This window comes from Diabrotica virgifera, chromosome 8, assembly GCF_917563875.1.
Source record: "Diabrotica virgifera virgifera chromosome 8, PGI_DIABVI_V3a".
NCBI lineage: Eukaryota > Metazoa > Arthropoda > Insecta > Coleoptera > Chrysomelidae > Diabrotica > Diabrotica virgifera.
The window spans coordinates 48,969,605-48,975,535 of record NC_065450.1 but is presented as its reverse complement, the minus strand read 5'-3'; positions in this window follow the sequence as shown (position 1 = coordinate 48,975,535).

Here is a 5,931-nt window from a genome sequence, read left to right as displayed (position 1 = left end):
TGTGTATGTGTTTTTACTTTTGTGGCATAGTAGTCTGGGCAGATTATTTAAAAAAGTCCATTTTTGGGAAAAGTTATTTACAAGCTGTTTTATTGCTGGAATCGAATCTTAAGATTGTATATATATTAATATATAGGTATGCAAAGTCCGCAAAAAGTGTCCTATTTTGTTTATAAACAAATTAGCGCTCGGAAATCTTTTTTTCAATTATTGTTCTGTAACCCAGAAAATTTTAACTTTACACCAAAAACACTCGAATAAAAATTTACGATAATTTAATTCTGCGCAGAGATATTTGTTTTTCGATTTCCTTCGACGAAAATTTTCCTCGGAAATCCGGGGTTTCCCAACAAAATCTTTAATTTTCAACTAAAATTTTAGAAAATACATAATTATTTATCAATAATTAAATAGCTTGGTGACATAAAAGCTTTCTTGTAGTAGATTATGGAGCGATATGCGGATCCGATCAGACTATCGTAGCTAAAGTAAAGCTTTAAACTTAAAGCGCCCAACAAACGAAAAGATAAGAAGAAGAACGGAACATCGCAAGAAATATGGGAGACTGTTAAACATTGTTTAACAACACCAATTGATCGTCCAAAGATAAATAATCCTGTGAAACACTCGATACCAGATGAAACCTTTCAAATCATTGAGAATAGAAGAAATCTTTGTCAAAGTGGTGTGCCTAGTCAAAGGGAAAAAGCTAGTTTATGAAACCTCAATAAAGAAATAAAACGAAGATGCAAGGCCAATAAAAAAACAGTACTAACAAAGTATATGTAAAGAAATTGGGAGACATGATCAGAATAATCAGCCGAGAGATTTATTTAGAAAAATACGCTACCTAACAAGAAACTTCAAAGCCAGAACTTGGGCCATTGACGATAACACTGGAACTCTAAGAATAAACAGAGAAGATATAGTAGAAACATGGAGATCGTATTGCAGCGACCTAAATAAAGATGATCAACGCCAAGAACTTGTTAACCAAATCCCTGACGAGGTGGAAGAACCTGATATAGGTACTTGAAAATGAAGTAAGACTGGCGACCAGTAAGCTCAAATATGATGATTACAGCAGAAATGCTCAAAACTGCAGAATAAACTGGCGTAAAATTACTTCATCTACTCTGTATTCATTCCAAACAATGGCCTGAAGACTGGACAAAATCTACATTAACGACAATAGGTACATAAAAAAACAGCTTCCATAAATGCGACAATTATAGAACTGTTTCTCTTATATAACATGCCAGTAAAATAATGCCATTATAATCAATCTTTTTCTTGTTCAAATGCAAATCCACTAATGGATGTTGGCGATCACATTTTCCATTAACTCTCTGTTTCTTGCAATGTGTATCAGAGATTGTATGTCGTTAATCCCTGTCCATTGCCTTATGTTTCGGAGCCAGGACATTTTCTTGCGTCCTATTCCTCTCTTGCCTTCAATTTTACCCTGGATTATATGTTGAAGGAACTGGTATTTTTCGTTTCGCATGATGTGACCCAAATACGCCGTTTTTCTTTTCTTGATGTTTTCAAAAAGCTGACGTTCTTGGGTGATTCTTTTAAGGACATCCACATTTGTGACTTTCGCCGTCCATGGTATCTTTAGGATACGGCAATAAAGCCACATTTCGAAGGCTTCTAATCTGTTTATATCCCTCGCGACAATTATAGAACTATTTCTCTTATATCACATGCCAGTAAAATAATGCCATTATAATCAATGAGAAACTAAAAACATTCCTTCAAAGAGAAACAAGAGCAAACTGGATTTACCAAAGGTAGAGGTACTCAACACCTGTTGAATATAAGACAGATAATCGAAGAATCTAGGGAATTCAATATTCCAATGTACATATTATGCTTTATGAATATCGTAAGGCGTTCGACAGGGTCAAGTGTAGACACTTATGGCGAATACTAAAAGAAGTAGGCGTACACAATACCTATTTCGCTTATATATCTCGGATGTATGTATATAGTCCAGAAAGCCACTGCGCATCCGCTAGGAAAAATATTCCGATTCGGATTTTTTTGCACAATCTTACTCAAAAATTTTTTAAACGTTTTTTTTTTCTTAAAATTATTTTTTTGCATGGAACAAAGTTTTTTTTTTGTTTTTTGGATCATTCCAAACACAAAAGGTCTTTAGTGACATTTCTCTAAATTATGATAGTTTTTGACATATAAGCGATTAAAAATTGCGAAATCGGCCATTTTTAACCCTCAAAAACTATGTGAAAAACTGAAAATTTGAATGTTGCCAAGGTAGGTAGATATTCTTTAAACATCGATTGATGAAATCCCGAAGAGTTTTTTGCAATACAATATTCAAAACTCCTTTGTTTTTTAATTGCTAATCAAGAGTGCGCGACACTATTTTCCACCGACAGTATGGTGCAAATGAAAGGAATAAATTCGTTATTTCGTAAACCGGCGACTAAAAGGAAAAATCCCGAAACAGGTCGATTTTTATTTTTAGGTTATGATATTGTGGCATATATGGTATACTAGTGACGTTATCCATCTGGGCGTGATGACGTAATCGATGATTTTTTAAATGAGAATAGGGGTCGTCTGCTAGCTCATTTGAAAGGGTCTTCAATTCTCTATTTAGTAATATAAACATTTATTTAATTATTTATACAGGGTGTCCTTCTACTTCTTTTTTGTCAAATAATTTAATAACAATTTTTTGGACACCCTGTATAAATAATTATGTAAATGTTTACATTACTGAATAAAGAATTGAAGAACCTTTCAAATGAGCTACCACACGACCCTATTCTCATTTAAAAAAATCATCGATTACGTCATCACGCCCAGACGGATGACGTCACTAGTATACCATATATGCCACAATATCATAACTTAAAAATAAAAATCGACCTGTTTCGGGTTTTTTCCTTAAAGTCGCCGGTTTACGAAATAACGAATTTATTCCTTTCATTTGCACCATAACACATGCAACGTTGGAAAATAGTGTCGCGCACGCGTGATTAGAAATTAAAAAACAAAGGAGTTTTGAATTCTGTATTGCAAAAAGCTCTTCGGGATTTTATCAATCGATGTTTAAATAATATCTACATACCTTGGCAACATTCAAATTTTAAGTTTTTCACATAGTTTTTGAAGGTTAAAAATGGCCGATTTCGCAATTTTTCAATTTTTAATCGCTTATATGTCAAAAACTATCAACTTTAGAGAAAAGTCACTAAATACCTTTTCTGTTTGGAATGATCCAAAACACCTAAAGAAACTTTGTTTCATGCAAAAAAAAATTATTTTAAGAAAAAAACAAAAAAAAACGTTTAAAAAATTTTTGACCCACTTTTGGTCCTGGCAACATACAAATTTGTTAAAAGGGGTCCTTTTTGAGTAAGATTGTGCAAAAAATCCGAATCGGAATATTTTTCCTAGCGGAAGCGCAGTTGCTTTCTGGACTAATACTATCTCCACAATTCTTCAATATATATGGGGAGCATATTATGAGAAGTGTACTTGAAGGATGGGAAAAAGGCATCTCAATAAATGGTCATAGAATAAACAACCTACTTTTCGCAGATGAAACAGCCCTTCTTGCAAATAGTCAAGCAGAGCTGATTGATCTTATAAAACTGGTCGAAAAGGAAAGTCAAATATTTGGTCTGCAATTAAACATATCAAAGACAAAGATCATGATAGTGGATAGACTACATAACAATAATCCACACATAACCACAATTGACCGGGTTGAGGTTGTGAGCTTTACTTATATCTGGGATCATTAATCACAAACGCAGGGTCACTACAGGAAGAAATAAAACTAGGGCTTCCAATCCCGAAACCTGAGTTCAATCTCGGTATTTGCGGGACTACGAATTTTAAATCCCGCGGGATCTCGGTATTTGCGAGGTCTCGCATATTGAAAATACTTCTTCAAAAAATACACAAAACAAAATTTTAAAAATCAACCAAAAACACATTTTTTCACTGAAAATTGATATATTTTACTTATTTAATTGCTATATTACTTAGCTATAGGTTACTATTAATTAGCTAAAGCTTTCAAGTGAAAATGTTTGAGAAGGAAACACAACATATATCCAAACTTTCGTCTCCCAAACTACTATTTTACAAATCTTACAAACTACTATGCGTATTTTAGAGGTAATATAGCCAGCAGCAGAAAATGCCCTTTCGGCTTCCTTACGTCGACGGTATTCCTTTTTAGGCTTTATATGTAAATGTAAGATATTTTCTCATTGACTCCCCGGATTCATAGTCGTTTCTTTTTGTATAATGGGCGTATTAGCTCGAGATGGCGATGGGCAAAGTATGTACATTAAATGCTGACGATATGGTCAACTAACTCCTGTTGCAATGTAAGATCAAGATAGGAATCCTCAGAATTCAGGATAGGAATCAAGTCAGCATCTTCGTGATCATATTGGTCAGATGAATTTAAAAAGCTGAAGTTCATTCTCGTTACAAAATCGTTAATTCTTTTCGAAGTTAACTTTTTCATCGATACACGATGTGTGGTAACTACGAGGCTTTTGGAGATAAATCAGTAGTGCAGTCACATTTCTACGTCGCGTCGTTGTAAAGTACGTCTGTGCAAAGATAAAACTAATCCTGAAGCTAACATTGAATGATTATCTTCCATTTTCTTGATCATAAATTTGGGCGGTAGCGATCGCGCTGGCGTGGGGTAGAATTTATGCTTTTTTTCAGTCCCGCAAATCCCGCGCCTATAATCCCGCATCACGCGGGATTGGAAAATGGTGCGGGAGCCCGCAATACCGGGAACCTCGGTATTCCGGGATTGGAAGCCCTAAATAAAACGTAGATGTGATCTTGCAAAGGTTGACACAGCAAAAATGACCACAATATGGAAGGACTGTCAAATTTGAAGAGCGTTAAACATGAGAAACGGATGCGAATCTTGGACCCTGAGAAAATCGGAAAGAAGAACGATAGACGCCACAGCATACCCCCACGGTGGGGGTGTGCTGTGGATAGACGCCACTGAAATGTTCTGGCGGGGGGGGGGGGGGTCAGTGTTGAAGAGAGTAGATTATATTTGCCGGCGACAATGTAACAAATAGTTTAGCAACAATTAAATTGTTAATTAAAAATTTACGACAGCAATAATAACCAGAATAATTATGATACACCAGAATAACTATAATTTTCGTATAAAAAGGCACTAGTGACTAGACCTATCCAACGTACCTAACAGATTTAAAATTGGACTATTTGAGCGACCTCAGGAATATTTGAAAATTATAAACAATTTTTTGACCTATAAAGAAATAGAATATTTCGGCAACTAGTCTTCTTCTCTAGGTGCCATGTCTGTATTCAGACGTTGGTCGTCATCATGTTTACAATTTCCTGACACCTCTTTCTATCGGCTGCTGCACGAAATAATTCTTCTACTGTGGAGCCATACCATTGTCTAATATTACGCAGCCATGAAAGTTTCTTTCGACCAATCCATCTTTTTCTTGTATTATAAGGCGAAGCAGATGGTATTTATGTCCTCGAATTATATGGTCGAAGTATTCTGTTTTTCTCCTCTTTATGATGCTTATAAGCAGACGTTCTGAATTCATCATTTGAAGAACTTCATTGGAAGTGTGCGAAACCCACGATATCTGTAGGATTCGTCGATAGCACCACAATTCGAATGCTTCTAATTTGTTTAGCATTGTGGTTTTTAACGTCCATGTCTCACAAGCATACAATAGACCACACATAACATTTCATTTCGGCAACTAGATTAAATTAATAAAACAGTATTGCAAAAAAAGTTGAACTGCGGAGAGTGGTTCCTGAGATACATAGGTACCTACAACCGGTCAAAGTTGACCGATTATGTGTCTAACTCAGATAACTCTGTGTGTAGAACTCTTCGACTATTGTTTCCAT